Below are 20,975 nucleotides of genomic sequence, written 5' to 3' on the forward strand. Positions count from 1 at the left end.
TATGAAATATCGGATATCGAATGAAGCGTACAAATAAGCTTGTGACAGTATTTTTCGAAAAGAATAGTCTATTGGTAATGCACCTATGCGTCTCACAAAATGCTTTCCCCAATCGACTATATTATGAGTGATCGTCTGTCTCCTTATGAATAAACGTACTTTTTAATACAATCTCTTAAACTTATTAAATGTTGCTTGAATACTCGCAGCCACCTGATCAAATCCGATCTGAACAAAAGCGAAGTGGGCGTTTCTGCCCAGACGTCATTGACGCTCCATTGTTTCTGTTCCACTCGTTCTGATTCATGACAGCGCAATGACGCTAACCCAAAAACATACCGCGCAGAATGAATTCATGCGTCCAAAAAAACCCCACAAGTCCCCGACCGAAGCACACACCTGAGCCCTTTTAACCTCGTTAAATGCATTTGTGACTAATCAAGAAGTGACGCGCCGCGCCTTTTCTGTTTCGGTACCCTGCTTGCTTATCTGACAATTACTTTTGCGGTCAGACATCCTCCGATCAGACCTGCTGACCACTGGCCGCTTCAGCCAATTTTGGTGGCAGACGAACTTAAACCAGGATCTTGCTTTGTTTCTATTCGAATGTATGTATATAATATATATATATATCCAAGACCGCCACCTAACTGGTTTATGACAGGCTTGTCATGCGCCTATAAAATTGAAGTTACATATGTGAACAAAATTGCCACAACTAGACGGTGTACGGCCTCCGCCCAGGAGCAAATAGGCTAGCTGAAGACCAAAAGGCTAAATGGCGGAGATCTTTAGGCGAGGCTGAAACCCGTTTCCGCGAAACAGAGGTTGCGGATCCAGGATCCATCCACTCAGTGTACACCATACGTTTGACCTCTACGGGGAACGTATTACGTTGGACTTGCACCGCCGCTCGCTTCGTATCGCGCATTTACATTGCGGTCAAGACGCTTCCGAAAACGGGCGAACAGATTAAGAATGTCGAACAGTCGAAGTTCGCTTATTCTGGCCTTTTGTTTTCGTTGTACAAGTAACTGCTAAGTTTTGTTTTTAGGTACACTCGTTACCGCTCACTGAAAAGATAAGCGTACTCACCGATCCTATTTGGAGTCAGCGACTGAATCAGCAGCAGTTACCGCAGTAACAACGGCAGAGCTAGACGTAAGTTCGACGACGGTCACAGACCACTATTAAATTGTATTAATGAAAGCTAGCGAATGGATCTAGCGGAAGCGATTAGTGCGGTCGCGATTATTGGAATTGAGTCAACCTGCTGAGGTTAGGTTAGGTAGAGCCGGGTTGACTTAGGTTAATGTCTGCGCGCGGCTACTCGCCAGCCATAAGCCATTTAGTAAATGGATCCGGGTGAAGATAGAAAAAAAACTTGAAATAGGCCAGAACTAAAGGATGTTAACAAACGCTAGTTGTATGGCGACAAGTGATTGCTATGTGCTACCCGGAACGTCAATCGATACGCGGGTCGAATGGCGTTTTGCGGTGGAATGGAACTAATAGATCCCTGGAAGACCTAAAAAAAGGTTTCAAAGTACATGTGAGATAGGCGTCGATGGGCTGGCTACTTTGAAATGAGAAACTCTATCGCTTATGAGCTGGCCTTTCTAATAAAGGTCATGCCGACTTGACGACTTCGTTGATTATAGGAGAGCGTGCTGGCGAAGCTTGCAACGAGAAAAACTGTTTATTTATTCGTAAACCAGTAGAAGAATAGTAGTTACTCGTAAATGCTAATGTAACGTAACCTCAAAGCGAGGTTTTGAACAAGGCCCTTTTTGTTGATAACGACTGGTCTTATGGCAAATAATTCAGCATTGAGCTACATAGAATTTCATCTAAGTTAAATAGTTTTTTTTCTAAACGTGTTACACCTTCTGACTCGTGTGAGTCGTGTAGGAGGTCTGTTGCGCAGTACATAATTGTGCCTTTTACAGTCTGCCCTAGATATCAGATGGCTGTTTAACGCTACCCGTGATCCGTCTTGGGTTAATGTTTTCTCCTGTGATAAAATACTATTCTATGGTGTTTTGATCATTAAGCTGCCCCATAACGATAATAGTACATTGAGACGCTAGAAAAATTGCAACCTCTCAATTAAGTGTTTTAGGTAATCGCTTTTTATAAAATTAAGGTAACATCACTGCCTAAATAAGTGAGCGATAGGATAGGACAGGATCTCGTCCTTCGTCCTTCTGTCATCCTTTACTAATCGACATTCACTGATCGTAGGTTCCGGAAAGATCTGATGATTACATTATTTTGCGATGTTTATTTTCTTTTTTTGCTAGCTAGAGACCTATAACTTCAAATATTGTTTATGCCTGAAGAAAACATTATCTTCAACAGTGCAGATTTCCTCCAATCTCAAATATATTATTCGTAGTATTATAGCCTATTATCAATAGAAGTCTTATTCGTGTATCGTTCTTCGCTATAGACAAAGCGTTCTGTTAGTCTCACTGCGTTCACATAGACCGCTTTACGTCCTTTTTATATCCGGATCGTTTCAGAACACTCAGGATCAGGTGAGTGTTTACGAGTCCTGGTTGGCTTTCACTATTACACACTGTATGAACAACCTGTGGCAGGTAACGGGATGTTCGTTGTTGTTACGTGCCTTCCCTCTCCTTCCCAGTGACAGGTTCCTCATCATGAATTATGCCTAGGCCGCTACTTCACTCCCTTTGTACATTTCCATTCGTTCTATCATGTGCTCCTGTTCAAGTACAGATGCGCTTATCCATGTGTAACTTTGCCACAATACATTGGTGCTGATCTCGTTACTAGCATGGCCGTATACTCAGCACTTCAGCACGTCTGGACATCCTTCGACTCTGCTGTTCGGGACGGGCTTCACTCAGCTCATTGGTCCCTGTAAATGCCATTGGCGCCGCAACACGGCCGGTTGTCTTCACAATGGAGCGGCGCGGCGAAAAAACCAGCTACATAAAGTGCACACTGTTATGTTCCCGTTAGAAGGCTTCATCATCACTGGCCAGTCGGGACTTCGTTGTTTCTTATACGCGAAGTATATATGCATGGAAAGCATATGATAATAGTAGTATAGCCTGTGCAGCATAGACGGTATACTTACTCACAATCAGTGAATCTGTGTGTGTATCAGTTGAACAGACAGCAAAAGCATACATGACGCACAGACAAATTCAGAAGACTGCGACGCACCCCTACGAATGCTAAGGGCCACATCGCAGCCAGGTTGGCTGACTCTGGCGGGACTAGATCGCGTCGATACCATGCTAGCGTCACTTCCTAAACGGATTTAAAAACCGTTGGATTCGCCGTTCCAAACAGGGCTAATCCTACCCCCGTCCCCCGCCCCTTCTCCAGTACGCCGCTCCAAGCTCTCCGCTAGTCAAGCGACGGCTGCGGTCTATTCGTGCAGATCGGCAAACATTTCTATTGACGTGAGTCCATTGATGGTTAGCGTATAGCCGTCTGTAGGTAAAAATATTAGTGCCGTTGGATAGAACGACAGAGGAAATGTGTATGGCGTTGATGAGATAAGCCCGGCTGTGACAGGTATGGCCTAAACGTGCCAATTGGCCTAATGCCATTGGCTGCTAGGCCACTGTAGTACGATTTCGGTTTTACCTTGGACACGATTCGAGTCATCAGCAAGCTCATAGTGCATTCAAATTCTGTATATCACTTACATATGTGCAGTCTCGTTATTTCAGAGTATGGCCGATGCTTCAGTGTCTGTCCGTTAGGTGGCCTGCCGACTTTGGTCCAGTGAGGCGTTGGCGTATTCATGATTACTTTCTAGCTTCAAAGGGGAGCGCAGACAAATTACGTGTACGTATGAACGCAGCTGAGGTATATTTAAGTAAGACGTAAAAATCCTGAGCGTTGGTGGAACGCGCGGATTCGGTTGTCACACCTGTGTGGAAGAGTGACAGGATGGGATGAAGGATGGCAACGATCGAAAGTATACATGTGTGATTTAGGTACGGTGACGAAAGTTGCCTTTCTGGCTTTGTGAGCAGCTTTCGTGCAGTCATTTTGAGAAACCAGCCTGCTATTGTTGTGATTACTTCTTCAGTTGAACTGTGAGGTAGCGGAAAACACGTAACGATAGCCTGGCCCTATTTTTCATCGGGTGTACTTAATTTTACAACATTGAATAGGATCGAATAGAAAATAGGTTGAATTTAGCCGTAATAACATTAATACTGATGGATAGCACAGTTCCCGCAAACCATAAAGCAGAAGAAACCGAACAATGAGACAAACATGCGGGTAGCTCGGCGTAATAGCGCGCGCTCCTTCGAAATCTATTATTACCTTAGTAGATAACAGTGGGTACCAGCTAAATACAGTGTTTTCTCTTCTACACAGGGTCTAGGCTTTATATTAATTGGCATAGGCAAACCAAACACATATATAGGTGCACACCTTGTATACGTTTACTCCTTAGTAAAGTATCTTTCGATTCGTCAATAAACAAGACTGCCTCTGTCGGGCAATCAGCGATACCTGTGTTACATTTTTGCAACTACGAGAATAGTCGAATTAGAGTTCTCCATAACAGTATAAGGCTTAACGAAGTTGCTGCCATGGGGAGCTGGAAAATTTAGAACATATCATTCTTTAACATGCACCTTGCGTTAAAAGGTTTTTGTAGGACACTCGACCTTGTCGTGGCTGAGAGGTAATAGGCATCGTATTTGATTTCTACTATTTATAAGAGTGCTAGAAGTTTATCCAATTTTTATATCTAACAAGCCGATATCGAGTTGATTCCAGCTGTACTTATAACCGATCATCAATCAACTTGTGCGGTCGAGTACCAGATCTGATGCAAATTTCTTTCTAAATCTCCATTACTAAATTCTCACTGTAGGAACCGGCGTCGCCTGAGAAGGTCATGCACATGTCTGAGTGTTTTGTCACAGATGAAAAGAACATATATATATATATAAGTCACGCTGGTTCAAATCTCAGCATCGATAAACCTAGGAACTAACTAATTATCAAAAACTACCACAACAAAGGAGACAAATATCAGGTTAATAACTACTTGTTTTGTTAACATGCCGGATCATAGGCTGATATGAGAGAAAAAAAAAAATGGATAAATCCAGCAAGATCTACCCCGACTGCCAACTGCTAGTGGGGCAGACCTTTGACGTTTTACTAAAGAGGTAATTCCGAAGACTCGTTCGTACAGAGAAAACAGCCCAAGAAGAGCCTATATTTAAAAACGCGATTACTGTGCTACCTTCTTAATCGTTCGAAACACGATAAATCTTGATCAATATTTGGCGATCAGTACCCCGTTCGATTGCATCATAGCACAGTATCCTGCATCGTAAAACTGCAATATATAATCAGATATTCTATCAATGTTTAGGCAATAGACAATATTAGAAGGCTGTAGATCACCGGTTCCGTCGAGAGTTGTCCTCTGGCGCAGCATTTGTCCGATATCAAACGCGGCGGCAGGAATCATGTGTTTTTTCAGCATTTGCATGGTTGTTGAAAACCATAATTACATAAGGCGGAAACGTCAGTCGGCGATGTACAGCTTGTATGTTTTTTGGCGTTCTAGTCAACGACAAATCTGTCCGGACCCACTTGCCCTCTCAGTCGTAACCGTGAGCGATACAACAGGAGCCCCAAAGAACCTTTCAATCTATTCCTCAACTTTGCCTACCGGCATACAGGTTGTTGTTTTATTATTAATGTAACTCATCATAATCTAGAGACGTGGCACATTTGTAGCAAGCGTCCGCGGCACAGCTCGCCTTAATCATACGTAGGAGCCCTGGGCGAAAAAAATATTATTGTATGGGCAGTCATAGAGAGATAACTCACGGACAGTGGGCGGCGCCTCCTTTTGCGAAGGCCACCGAAGTGCTTACCGCAGACGACACCGCGCTATTATCAAAAGAAAAGCTTTGGACAGGGGGCTGTGGGTACTTGGTGAAGTGATAGGCAGGGACCGAAGATCGCTACAGCAAACGCGATACATAACTCTACGACAACCCCACTTGTCCTCCAGCTTCTGGATATGAATAACAGAAGCTAGCTGTTCATCAATGTATTCTACCCGATGTTCTTGAGTCCATATTTACTTGACATGTACAGCTAGGCCGAACTAGGGTGGATAACTAACTGCTGGTTACAGCCAAACGTAATCGCCGCCTTGAAGACAAGCTATAGGATGTCATCGGCGACGGCGTATCGATGTCGCAGGCTCGCAAGCACGACGGCCGCAATAATAACAACAACAATAACAATCGCTAGCCGCTACATAAACCCCATCTACATGTTGACATCAGCGTTGCCGTAGCTGCGTCCTGGCCGCTGCATCCTCCGATACCCGGACTTTTGGCGGCACTCTTGCCGCTTCGTCGGACCAACCCGGCAATCAGCGTGGACAAAACAGATGAGACGCGCAAACAGAATTCAATACTCCACGAATGCAGCATGACTCAAGCACTCAGCAGCCACTACTGCACAAAGTGGAGATCTAGTTGTGAGCAGATCCTGGTTGGGGCCTGCGTGACTCTGCGGTCGGGGAAATGGGGCTACATAAAAAAGAAGCTCTTCATAGAAAACTGCGTTATTCGATGATAGTGTTGGTGCTATGGACGCACTTCGCACTTCTCAATTGGTGTTCCTCAAGGATCTCTTCTCTGTTCCGGGCTGATTGGGGGCGAGCAGGCAAAGGCAAGGATAGAGTGGTTCAGAGGCAAAACACACAAAACAAGCTACAAGCTGAAGTGAAAAGCAGAAACAACGACAGCGGCAACAATAATAACAATTGCGTATCATCATTAGCTGGTTACGCATTCGATGAAACTATATAGGAAGACACCGCCTTGAAGGTCGTAGCGACGTTCCGTATAACAGCGGTGCGGCGAGATTTGTCTGGCATCGGTCTGCTTCGGTAGCTTTTTCATGGTGGCTCACCTGACGCCGTCATCGGTCGGTAGCTAATTCGAGTCAACGACAGTTACAGCTAAGAACCAGTCGGCGGAGCCGCCTTTCTCATCGTGGCTACTCTTGGGGGCAATGAAGTACTTATTTTCGTCCGACAAATCGATCGCCCCCTCGGCTCCTAGAGCTAGTGATTGCAGCAGAAGTGCGTATCGTCCATCGAGCGTGTTTGCCTAAATACACTGGAGATGTGAAGGAAAAAATTTGTGCCTATAAATGCCGGCCTGTGCATCGATGCGAGGAAGGTTTTTGACGTCAGCCCAAATTCAATATAAATTCAAACAGCGCCTCGCGAGACATCTCACGTTATATCAACCGGTCCTCTGAGTATATACACATGGAGATGAATACCTCGCCTCGCGTCGAACGGATAAGACCAAACCAAGAGCGAATTTACTTGTCGGACCTGCGCGATCTAGCCGCTTTGTTTGGTGCGACAACTTTTCGTGGAAGAACGACTTCATCGGTAGCGGTAGCAAGTGGATCATGTAAACGGTTTGGCGGTACCGAAAGATGCCCCACTGTGGTTCACCTAACAAAGTATATCAATCGCATGGCAACTGCGGCACTGGTAACATTCGCGTTGTGGCCCGTCTAAAGGGTCTAAGGTCTAAAAAAAAGGCCTCGATAAATGAAACAAGAAGGATCCTGCGCGATCTTCGTTTTTAGCGCCTAGCGTACCCTGGATGAAAGACGACGACGACGACGACTCAGCTTCCCAAAATAAGGTACAATGTGTTCTGTCTGCCTGCCTGTATCTAAAGAAACTACCTAATTTCACTCAATTTAAGCCTCGACACCGATTTAACTGTTGGCTGGCAAAAGATCATTTGGACGACGTTAACCGTTTGTCATCAATAACGTGAAGCCTTTCATCTAGGTGGAAGATGGCAAAGAGTCACTTGTTTGTGGGGGACATCGACCGCAACGATGTCGAGCAGATCAATGCAAAACAGCTGGCGTAGATAATAGCGATCAATTATAATTACGCAAGGGGTACAACATGCTTCTTTGTTTTATTGTATAGACGTGTATGTGTGTGTGGTAATAATAACATAAAGACAGAGATTGCTTCTATGTCCATATCGAATAGCGGAATTCAACGGTTTCCCTTTGTGATTTGTTGGTGCCAATGGTTTTCCTGTAGGCATATTCGAATAACAAATGAAAACCTATTCCGCCAAGTGGAGTGTCGTGAGAATCTCTATCCAGAGCTCATTCTCGCTCGATCTACATACACTGAACTAAACACACCTATTGTAGGTAAATTGAATTAAAAAAAAAACCGCATAGTCTAAAGAAAAGCCCATATATTGTCAGCATAATCAATGCTCAACTATGTAGCATAGGTAATCTTGACTCAGAATTGAGTATGTATAAAGATGCGAAACGTATGTTTTTGTGAAATAGCAGTTCTCGCCTACAGATTTCTTCTATGTTCGGTTAGTTTAGCCGCTTGCCAATTTTCATACCTACATTCCAATTGGAAATTACCGCTCGCTACCTCTTCCTGTACGTCTTCTATATGCTGCTCGACAACAATGTAGGGTTGCGACTATTTCGAAATTGATCGATCTCTCGAGAAGTCAACTAACCCTATAGTTAGTTGACTTCTCGAACGCCGTGTAGCTATTCGATAGATTGTAGTAGCGCTACATATTTTCCACTAGCTTTTTTTTTTCTAACGAAGCTATCATACTTCCGAGTGGCCTATAGATTTCACTTGCTGCTCCAGTTGCGCCTTCTCTTCCCACGTCTAGCGAAAATATAAACACGAACCACCGGATCCGGACGTGGAACAGCATACACACAGCGATCCGAAGTTCTCGTTTAGGTTCTGTGACACCAGTCGTAAGCCTGCAGCGTATAAGATACCATTGCCTTGCCATATTTTATAGGCATTCTCACTTGTTGTCTTCTTCTATGAACGTGCCTATAGCGTTTCTGTCATACGGACGCTCTATCTCCGCTAAGTTTTTACTACTAAGTGACAGCGACGCGGTCGGCGATGGGTGTGTTGTTGAAAGGGCAGCAGGCAGTATTCAAGTTATGTTACAGTTCCGTTTCCGGTCGCCATATGTTGTTTAGTGGCCGACGCTCCAGTCGAAGACGAAGAACAGAAAGAAATGTTAGGTAGCGGGAAATAGCGGAAGAATGTCTCCTGCTCCACGACGAGAGAGTACGCTTCCGCATGTTCCGAGGTCCGAGCGGAGAGCATGTCGGATATACCTGTATTTTGAGGGAAGCACGGTCTGCTGGACGATTGTACCTTGGAAAGAGATGTCCTGTAGGGATGTGCCCTATCAAGTGGTTTGTCTCGGCGGGAAATCAGGCAGCGATGAACTAGCTTTGAGATTAGATTTATGTGACGTGAAAGTGTGCGGGCCGCATAATTATGTTCGACGTAGAGATTCGTGAAAGCCGAAACGGCTTAATCGTACAAGATGCATCGTTGAGACTCGTCGAGATAGGTGATTCCAAGTTGAGAGATAGGTCTTAATCGATAATGCCATAGATACATATAGATAAGTACAGATATACTCGTATCAAGATATTGTCGCTTTGCGAAGTTCACGCTTCGCTCTTTTACTCATTCATTGTGGACGCCAGTCTAAATCACAGACAAATGATGTAGCAACATGATGAGTGGCAGACCCTGTTTGACTCATGTAATCCTCTTAGTATGGCCACATGCTGCGAGAATCGTGTGAAACAAGTTAGTTCAGATGTCTTCGTTATACGTGGAACAACGTCCTTAACCGAATCTGGTTAACTGTGTCTACCATATTTGTTGGTTACTTGGTCGAATTTATTGTCAGGTCGTACCAAGTTCATTGAAGGCCTAGCTCGTTCGACTGGCTTCTTCTAGCTTCGGGGGGTCCGAAGGTGGACTGGCGCTCCATTCGGTAGAGGAGGCATTGCGGAAACGTAGATCGCTTATAGCGGATGCTCGACACAATCAATCGTTAAAGCGATCAGTCTATCGATTAGCGTAATTCTACAGAGTTTTCCGGGTTATCTTCTATTGAACAGATTTGACACTGGTACTGTTAAGAGATAGCATCAATACTTAACAATAGACTTAGGGTGAGGTTCTACTTAACTACTTGTCGAGTGTCTTTGCTTTGTTAGAAGTAATCGCTAACAGGCAGATGTCCATTGAGCAAAGTTGCTCCGATAAGATATCTGAATACTTAGACATTTATTTTACAACTAATTCCAATTCAATTTTAAAATACTTCTTTCAGATACAACATTCCATGCCAGTATCCAGATACTACATAGCAACCTCAACACTGGGAGTATTAGACAACATTCATTAAAATATGCCTACAAGGCACGAGCTGACTGACGTGACATGGCACGCGTTTTCGCCAATTACGGGGGTCGTGCGTTGAACAGCCGGTCTTCGACCAGACGTTTCCTGCAGCTCACGTTAATTTCGCCAGTCGTCGCTTTTACGACAAGTGCAACAACCTCAAGATTACATTGACGCGTTACAGAACAAAGCTTACTTACTGTCACCTGCTCAGCAGCATCGCTTATGCCGCGATCAATTCCACCAACTAATAGTGATATCCATCGAGTCGACATTCATCACGGACCCCATTCAACCATCTCGCGACTACACTTCTACGAATAACAGTCTAAATCGATGAAAGCCTTCTTACAGGTGGCAAGTTTGTGTTGTGTCACCTCGGTATGGGGTTCGCAACGAATCTCATTAGAATCTCGGATTCAAATACCTTCTGCTTCCGCAGCTTGCTTCGTCAATGTACAAAGCAGAACAGATTGGCCGTATTTCCGTCATCGGACCCAGACAGCGTCTGCTGTGACCCGAACGACGGATGAGACCGCTCTTCCTTCCCCTGGCGAGACGTTGAAAAGACGCTTTCCGTGACGCACCATTCACCGCCATCGTATTTAACAATGGTACAAGCGATTTATTGCTTCGACGACGTACAACTCGCGTTATCACAACACGAAGGTTCGTGACATACGCATGGTTCTGAAGTTCGCGTGCCACTAATGTATCCTAACGTACAGCAGAACGAAGTGTGGTTTAAGTGCTATTGGGATCAAAAGTGGCATAATCGTAGAGAGACGTGTGCCAAACGTTTGGCAATGCCGTGGGCACATCAGATGTACATGTGTACTGCATACTGGGAACGATATAGGAAGATCGATTAAATCAAATCTGCGAGTGCCAACCGTCAGCAACCTGTCGAGCGGAAGAGGAAGGCCCTCTAAGCCATGTTAGACTCATATGAAGAGGTGGCGGGTGTACTACAACGGTAAAGCCAAGAGGATAATTGCACTGGGTAATGTCGTTTATATTAAAAGTAAAAATCGTGGTTCATATACGAGGACGAAGGAAGTAACCGTAGTAATGGAAATCAGTAAAGCTTTATCAGTATTTACTGATATCCATTTAGATGAATATCTTCGTGTAGGTACACACACTAATGTTAGTCATATGTGATAGATAACTTACTAATTTTTTCGTAAAAGCTATCGATTGCTGCTTTTGCAGTATACACAGTTAAGACAGATCAAGCTGTTTAACAAGCTAAAGATGATTAGAGGCTTGGTTTTTAGAAGGATATGTACAAATGCTCTGATATGATTCTTACGTTCGTTCTCGGTATGTTATGGACGTGGTCAGGCAAGCACTGTTGCAGCATGTTAAATTCCGTTCGTCATAAGGCCTAGTTATCAAGAAACAGGTTCTTTTGGCCCTTGACATAAAGTTACTTTATATAACAATCCAAGTTTTTACATGTCTTGAACGGACTATGGCTAACAGGGGCCTAAGAAGTTTTTGCAGGCAGATGGAAGGTGAGTTATTGCTTAAAACTAGATATTTGCGTTATAGCACCCATTGACGGAAATACAAAAAAGCCTTAATATTCATAGCCCACATTATTCAAATATGTTGCCCAAAAATAGACCCAATCCTGGAACTTTAGTCACATGTGGATGGCAACGGAGTAATATGCTAGGTGTGCTAGGCTCTCAGATCTGGATAACATCACAAATTCTTATAAAAGCAATTACATACGTTTTATTTTACGTGGCTCGTATCAGCGTACAGGCTGTAGTTATGAAAATGTATACGGATATTATAAAATATAATCAATTATTGTTCCGAGTCTCACGCTCAGAGCATTGGTTCAGATCATTAATCTGATTAGGATATTTGGGTTTAATTAGTATCTAAGGCACACAGCTTTTAAATTTACAAGTATAATTCTCGTTGTGTTCATGGTATCATCCTCGATCAACTTTGAACCTGTAAAGAGCTGCGATATTCGACTGTAACGCTCGAAGGTTGAAAGGAGGCCCCCTGAAGGCGGTCAAGTACAACAGTTCATTATTTGAAAGCAGTCAATTTTACCTTTAGTTAGCTTTTTTTTTTTTTTTTTTTTTTTTTTTTCGTATTCTCCAACCAGTTCGCATTACGATGTAAATTTTACTTACATTCATAATAAACAGTAATAAGTTATTATGCTATTATTTAGCTATTCAAATAAATACCGATCTTGTGATCTTCTCGTGAGCCTTATCTAGCAGCGTATTTGAAGATCCTGGCGGTATTTAGTAGCTAATGTCCCGTAACGTAACGAGAGCGATAACTGAATGGCGTGACGCATCGAATTGCCTTTTTGGCGAGCCTCGTCGATTGTTCTTTTCAACTATCATATACCTCTTCCATCAAGAGTATCCAAACACCCCTCGCCGCGCTGTAGGGAAATGACTATTGGTAAAGTCGGCCAATACTGGCTGATGACGGCAACAACTGGTAGCCTGATGATTTGCAATTACCTGGTCTCCGATGTTCGATTGTGGGGGCAATCTGCTACAGCCCTGTGCGGGCACAGCAAAAAAACCACCTGTAGCTCAAACAGTAGGCAATTTTCGGCTACTGATCTAGCTTGGCTCCTTCATCTCGGTGATGTCTCTTCATATCCTCGTTTCTAATACTCCTCAGTATTTACTACATAGCCAAGTGTGCAATAGAAAAGCCCCTAGCGACTTCTGTCTATAGTACGCATCCTAATGTTTGCTTCGCTGAACATTGAGTAAATCTTCACCCCCTGCTAATGGCAGCTTCCCGTATCGCTATCGAGCTCCCGGCGTCGGTAACATAGTTGTACGAGTTTTCGGACACACTTCGGGCTCGTAGAAACGATTAAGGTGCGCGGTACCTGCCAGCAGACGAATTCGTCGGAGTATTCGAGAGGACTCCACTCAAATTGACGCTGTGGCTGCATCAACTATAATCAACCTCTATATCCGATGAAAGAAGTGCCCGTACACGTATACAGAAGCGACTGCCGTCACTTGTAACAGCTATAATATATATATATATATATATATATATTCAATCCTCTCAAAAAGCTAAATTAAAAATAATTTCGTTTTTTTTTATTAGAAAACAAACATCTCTTTTTACGTCTAGATGCCGACAGTCGAAAGCCTACGAGAGATCAGACAACTAACCCCTGTATGCCATTGATGTGTAGCAGCTTATGTGATAGTATATATACGCCTGTTGAGCTCGTATAACCTGCACTGGTCATTTTCGGCCTGCTATAAACACAGCCTGCTTAGCCAGAAGGCCTACGCTGTCATCTGCGAGTTAATTTTCTACCTCGTAGTAAGCCGACTACGGAGCGGTTTGCGGGGCAGGTACATTTCGGTTCAATAGCGCAAGGTGTTTCGAGCGTCACGCCTGCTCTTAATTCCGCCCTCTTGCCCCCTGTTGCTCGACTTGTTTTTCTACTGTAGTCGTAGTAAAAGGGCCTTTGTAGACAGTGGTCGTATGTCTGACGTACGGCCGTGCGTCTGCCTGACTGGCTCACTTTGCTGTGCACTAGGTTGATACCTCGCTACTTATTTGCGTGGCGAATGAAGCACAGACGTGAATCCTTATTTACCGCCGTTCGTTCGTTCGCTAGCTAGCAGTCGCGAAATATGCTGGCATGTCATCGGACAAGGTGCCAGCCATACTGTCGAAGGCAGCTGGTGTTGGAGCACCTGCCGGTCCGGCGCACTGGAGCCGTTCCTCCGAGCGAGCCACGCGTACTACGTGCCCCTAACAGCTCGGCCACATTTACCCTAGGCTTGCTATCGCGATTTGTTAGTAGTAGGTAATGACCAGTGTGTGTGCCGGTGACATTATTGCGCTCATCGTATACCGATGGTGCCCAAACCAGCCAGCGAATCTAGAAACTCTCTCGTGCGATGCAAACGGCCGTCAGCAAAAACGTACGTAATTGAAGGGGCGACAATCTGGACATAACACTGAGCTGTTTACGAAAAAGTCGTGATGAGCAAGCGCCGGATGGTGTCGCGAGCCTTGTCTAAGCTACCCCTAGACCATGCCGGAGAGATAATGTAGAATGTATATTGAGGGGATGGCGAAACTTTAACGCCCTGTCGAACGGCGAAAAATCGTTGGTATAAACATAAGTTTAAGTTAATATAGGCTAGGTTAACTGAAAAGACGATTCTATTAGACGCTCGATAGGCGAGGGTTGGATCGAAGCACTTGTTTCACAGATACGTTTCTGACTTTTTATCTAACATATTGAACTATCGTAATTTCTTCCTGACAGACTTTTTTGCATAGCACGTAAACACGCAACACAAACACGTAAAGCATTCTTGTTAACTAAAAAAAAAAAACTAGGTATATTGCATGCAATCATCTCTGCCTATTTGGCCTACGTGCGGAAACCAGTGCAACCATGAGACGCATACGTAAGGTAAGACGCTTTACATGTCTGTCCTACGTAGCATACCGTAGGATAAGTCATATGCCTAAATAGTTTAGGAATATGTTACGTATATCATTATAATATCAATGACGCTGCACGTATTTTATTACAAATCGGCATAGAGCGTATCGAGGCCAAATACGCCCGTAAATGAAATCTCCGTTTAAAACCCATCCTAGCAGACATTCACTAGATCTCTAGTGGTAAAACGAGCCGAAAGTTCCAGCTGTTAAGGTAGATGCCGCAGTCGTTCCAAACAGACGATATACCAACTACTATCTCGAGTATCCAGCAAGTTACATACTTTGTCTGTCCCTCTTATTATTGGCGCTATATACATACGAGAAAGGATTTTCGGAGTGTACCGTTTGTGGGTCGAGACGGAACAATGAACCGACAAAGCCACGCTATGCTTTTGTTAGCGTTCTTTGCTTAATCGAATCTATTTATTTTTACGAAAATAACAAAGTTAGTTGAAAAACAGATGCGAAGAACAAAGTTTTTCACTCGTAGCACGGGAGCCGCGCCTTCGTTGAAGTCCACGGTGTACAGGCACTCTCAAGACAATCAGCTGATATTGACTCCTGAGAGTTACATCGGTCGACGTACGCCTTAGTCAGCGTTTACATCGTAACTTCAAATAAAATTCGATGGTATGACGATGACCGTAAATCGTGAATGCTTATGAATAGAGGCGCACATAAATTCATGTATATAGGCTTGTTCATCTACAGTCAACTTCAACCCTGCGATCCTCAATTAAGTAAACGATTATTGTCTCAAGGCTACCATGATCTGTGTAGTTCTGTACAAATGAATCGACTTAATTGAGTGACGACGGCGACGATGATGATGATGCGAGGTTGTCGCCAGATCAGTGCCGTCAGACGCATGAAGTTAAGCTCACAAGTTAGCACTAAGTGGCGTCCGTAAGGTGTGCATTTTAAGTTATATATGTTACACAGTATATGCGTATATAGCTATGTTAGGTTAAACGTATCGACTCATCGAATAAGGCCACCTAGAATTCTTCCAAATGATCAAAATTGATAAACTCTTCTCATGTAGAAGCTGCCATTTTACGCTTTCTAATAATAGCAGCATATCTAAACAGACATCAAAAAAAGACAGACACTCACTCAGTGACTGTTTACCGCAACGCGTATAAGCATTCTGACCATCACGTAGAGTTCATGAAAGGACATACAACTACGTGGTTATGGTGATAAATCACTCTCAAGCAAATTTTCGTTACTTCGGCGCTTTAGTCGCTATATATATATATATATATATATGAAGCTGTAAAAAAAAAGAGTCGAAAAAACTTTTCTTGTAATAATCAGGCTCATACAAAAAAATTGATTGCGGATAGAATTCGTTGGGTGGGTCAAAATGTCGTAGCAGTTGACAATCGAAGCCGAGAGGTAAAGAACAGGTGTCTCTGTCATCACAAAAATATCACAAAGATAGCGTACAATGTAACCAGGAGACGTTGTCACTTTAATGGATCTATAGAAAAAAAAAAGACGATTTTTAACAGTTGTTCAATTGCGTCAAATGGTAATAGAGGGGGGAGTCACTGCGATGATAAGAGTCCTGCCATTTTAAATCAAAGCCAAAAGCCTCCGGGTCGACCATGCGCAGAAGTACGCATGTATTTAAATAGTGTAAACAATTCCAGTTAGAAGCAGGGACAGGGTTTGCTTTTCAAATGAATTTCACTTTGAAATAATCAGGTAGTAGCGTTTAACACAACGTTACCCTAGAAGTTGCGCTAATATGTAACAAACTGTACCTCTAAGTGTTTATCGTTAACGATGCTGAGATTCTGCCATTAAAAAACCGACTGAATCCGACTGAAACGTAGGGCGAGTCAGGGCCGGACAAGCGATCACAAACATCCGCAAATACACTGTTTCAAGCATGAGTCCAGGACACGGACGTGACAGAGATGATGCCAAAGTGCCAGCTAAACATTGCAAACCGGGTTGCAGAGGTAACTGTAGCCAGGGTTAAAGGGATCAAATAAATATTGCTGCTTCCAGCGTAGTTTAAAAAAGCTCGTTTAACCAAAGTATTACCCCCGTGCTGTCATTAGAAAACGATGGGAGCCAGCTTTTACATACAGATAACTGCACAGAGACGTTTAGCTGGGTGTGGAGGTATCTCCGATCAAACTCGATTATTTGTGAATTCTCCAGGTGACCTTATTTGATTCGCCAAGTACTGTCAATTAGAGAGATAAAAAAAAACCTGGATTTTGAGATTTTTACTAAACGTCGTGTTTGCCACGATGTCTGTTTGGCGATATCTGACAGAAACTGAAGAATTGAGTACAAGATGTTGAGTCCGATTCCCATGAGCTCCTGAGATCTGATAGAATAGCGTCAATAAGAACGCTAATATAATTGCTATTCGCCAGGTTTAATCTAGTTTACTAGGCTAGTATAGGCCTAAAAACAGGTTGTCATTGTGTTGAAGTCAGATCATAAAACTACTGTCAATTGCGAGCAGTCACAGGTATCGTCAGACAAAAATCATCCAACAGCCTCCTGTTTTTATTAATTACAAAACAGCTTGTTATTCGTCATGCTGGTCTTATCTTGTCCTTATGGTTCGATTTCTATATGTAGGACGCCTTCTACCAAATTAGTATTCTCACAATATCATTAGACTGGGAAAAATCACATCCAATAGACTGCCTTTGATTTGTTTCCTTGCAATTCACCGACCACTCCCTAGAACAAATATCATCTAGCCTGTTTAGAATCTGTTCCCATTTTCAACATTGAACGTCCCTCGAGAATTCCTATTTTAGCAGCGTTGAAATTTAATGCAGACACGTGAAACTGAAGCCTAGAGTTATAAAATATGGTTTTGCTTTTCTCAACAAATAAATGGAAGAAAGCTTCGTTCCTAACTAGCTAGACGCCTGATTACCAGAATCACTTGCTTTTATTGTTCGGTCGTCGCTATGGGTCTTTCGACATTGACGGAGTCATTGTTGTCTGCGTCGTGATCACCGCCAACCATTTTTGCTTGATGTGAAAATCCTATCTTCTTCCGATTAGTACTTAGGTAGAGCTTTTGTTGTAGACTCGCTCGACACCTTAACCTCAACCTCAACAAGTTGAATGAATTGCGTAACCATTATCAAGCGCACCCCACAGCCTTGTTCGCCTGTGATGCCAAGATAGGCCGCGGTTGAGGTCTTGTCATTGTCGACTTTAACGATGGCCTATGAACGCGTGACTCTAAACTAGTTTATTAGAACCATTTTCAATTTAGTCGAAAATAATCAGCCAACATCTTGTCTCTATAGTCGCGTAGTGAGTATGCATTTAGAACAGATCTTGATTGTGCTAGATCTATTGCGTAAGGTACAATTAAGCGGATAACGCCGCGAGCGGCTTGGCCAGCGTCGTCCATTTGGCCGCGAGCGTGTGCCGGCATTTATATTATTAATGCGCATCCCCTTTTTGCTTTCTTACGTTGTCATCTTATGTCCTTTTTGGACAAACGCTTTGTATTCACAGGGTGGCGTCCGATGGCCTTCGGTTAGCGGGCGAGTGAATAGCAGGCGCGAGCAGTCCCCAATGCGGTGCTTCACCGATGCAACGGAGCTGAGAAAGGTTTCCGTATGCTCAATGCCAAGAGGTATAGAGAAAGTGTGGGTTGCTTGGCGGAGGACTGATGGACCTAGGTGTCAGTAAACATCTGGACTTCGGTAAAAAACGCTCAGCATAAAACCGCAGTTCATAGCTGTGGCGTTAGCTCTTGTTGATGAGATCTTCTTCAATCGAGCTTCACACTCATTGACAATGTTTTCTACTTGAAGTTTTACAATCTGTGTTAATCACAGAATATTAATCAGTTACATAGCCCTATATATGTCGTGGATGAGCTCGCCAAAAAAGCTAAGGGAGCCTTCACACGTTATGATTACTGGTGAAGTCTTTAAAAAGTAATAGGGCTGGGCTAAAAAAGATTCTGGGTGAGAACTAATCATAGAGTTTTAGTTGTGGGCGTTTGTTTAAATTAAGTACCCATATGATTATGTTAGGCACATGCCTAAGCACGAGAACACAATGCGACCTTCTAGTGCGCAATTTTTTTTGAAAACTCTTGTCGACACATATACAATATATTGTTCGCTATGGTCCTGTTCTTTCAGAAGTGTCGTTTACAATACGCTGGATAACAGCCAGGTTCTCAGTTTTAGAGCGACTTCAAAGGCTTCACTGTCACACGATACTGAGTTAGAGTCTAAAGTCGAATACATTGCATTTAAAAGAATGGGGCATTTTCAAAATACTTCTCGTTTTTTATTTCTAGTTTTCACATAGAAGAAATTCGGCGCCTATCTTTCAACTGGTATATTTTGCCTTTGCCATATTCCGTTACTTCGAACGATAAAAACGTTTAAAGCTTTAGAAGGTCCTGTGTTGCCGTCGCTGGACGTTACTTTAGACATTTACCTTTAGTCTAGTGCGAGTTTCATATGTTCCTTGCTTTGTAGGCAAATACGTTTCTACTGCATCGTCACAATAAATTCGTCTGCCCTTTACATTGTAATACTACGTTAACCAGCAATCAGCCGAAGTCGACATAACGTTCAGGTCTGTCTCCACTTAGGTCCACCACATGCCCCAACAAAGACGTGCTTTCAGCAACGTATGATCTGACGTGGCCAAATCAGGTGCCGTTGACGCATTATTTGCCGTTCGAAAATTGTCTTTATTGACCGGCTTACTACTGTGCGGGTCTGTCTTGTTGCTGCGTTTGCCGCTGATGTGGCTTGGCCTAAACGAGCGCAGACATAGGGAGTCACCGTCCTCTGGGACGCCTGATAGCATTCTACCTGCACCGAAAAACCGGTGTTTCCCGAGTGGCAGGTTCAGCGATAAAAATAACAAGCAAAAAGTCCGACAGCGAACGTCTGGGCAGGCGAGAACGTGACGTATACCGACTGAGCAACCGATCGCCGACGAATCGACAAACTGCCAAATCGACAACGGCGCCGCCGAAAGCGACAGAACGCCAATGGCTTTTCATCGATTACTTTGCCTTCTGGCCTGCCTTCCTTGGCCGTAGGCTAGGTCAAGCGACACTCTCCCGATATCGACAGGTGAAAAGGCCACAACAGCTATCGGACTACAAACAGAGAATACCAGTCAGTCTTTTGGTAGATAGATGAAGGATCGCATCGCAGACGTTCCATGCTCGACGAAGAATGTTCACCTGCCGGCGTTGATGACGACAACAAGGACAACTAAAAAATAAAAAAGGTACTTGAAAATCTTTTGAGAGGGGGAGGAACCTGCGAAGGAGACAAAGAAGTAAAAGCGTAGAAGAAGGAGGAGCGAAGAAAGGATGACATGGATCAAGTGACGAGGCATTGCATTGCCATAGTGTTTAATATTATATAAAACATCATATATTTTTGTACGCCTATAGCTAGTATACAGTAGCAAAATAGATAGCTTCAAAATGATCTGGAAGGAGGCTCCGGCCAAAGTTGTTCTACAAAAGCAGGCTGTGCTTGACGAGAAACTAGGCCAACCGAAGTCTTGTGATTTATTGATGATTAGAATGGCGTGTGCACTAATCAATATCAATGAATAGAAAAGAGATAGGAAAGGACTGAGCTTTAAAAATAAAGCTGTAATTGTTTGATAGATACATGTAAATAGAGTTTGTCGCGTACTTTGTCAATAAAGAAGCTGAAGAAATAGCCAATAAATAAATAATCGTGTAGCATATTCAGTTAATTGGTCGTCAGTGGGGTGGAATTTTTTAGCGGATCATTTTTTAGGGGAAAATTTCAACATCAACATAACGTTGCTAATATCTTTGTGCCGAGCTTTTAGATTATTTCATTTGTTATCCCGTTATTCCCGGCACTCGTCGGAGAAAGCCCAATTCGTGGATCGTATCTTGCACTCAGCACCGTACCGTTACCACTGTGTTACATTCTTGGCAGAAGAGTCTTACTCTTAAAATGCTTTCCTGTTAGTTATTTTTTTCGAGATTTTCCTATGGACGAACAGCTTGAGTGAGAGCGACAATATTACGCTGTAACCAGCTTTTGGCTCGACATATGGGTTCAGACGAAACAATGATGTCCTGCTTCTGGGTTATGCGTTCTATTGGATTACTTGGCCAGATACATCTAGGGTTCTAGTTTGAAGATTGGATTCAATTCAAGGT

At 43.4% G+C, this 20,975-nt stretch overlaps 1 protein-coding gene and 1 long non-coding RNA gene across 2 annotated transcripts in view; one reads left to right on the forward strand and one right to left on the reverse strand.

Moving 5' to 3' along the window:
* Positions 1–20,531, forward strand: part of nac (GDP-fucose transporter nac) — a 67,828-nt gene extending 47,297 nt beyond the window's left edge. The window contains exons 11-12 of the transcript XR_015322286.1: positions 10,230–11,303; positions 19,401–20,531. The gene's annotated coding sequence lies outside the window, so the exon portion shown is untranslated. The remainder of the gene's footprint in view (positions 1–10,229; positions 11,304–19,400) is intronic.
* LOC147758015 (uncharacterized) lies at positions 2,110–3,478 on the reverse strand. The gene is made up of 2 exons (XR_015322289.1): positions 3,110–3,478; positions 2,110–2,957 (listed from the first exon to the last, which is right to left on the reverse strand). It is a non-coding gene; the product is annotated as an uncharacterized LOC147758015 (long non-coding RNA).
* Positions 20,532–20,975: the final 444 nt, after the last annotated feature.

This window comes from Varroa destructor, unplaced genomic scaffold (assembly GCF_002443255.2).
Source record: "Varroa destructor unplaced genomic scaffold, Vdes_3.0 BEIS01000002.1, whole genome shotgun sequence".
Lineage (NCBI taxonomy): Eukaryota > Metazoa > Arthropoda > Arachnida > Mesostigmata > Varroidae > Varroa > Varroa destructor.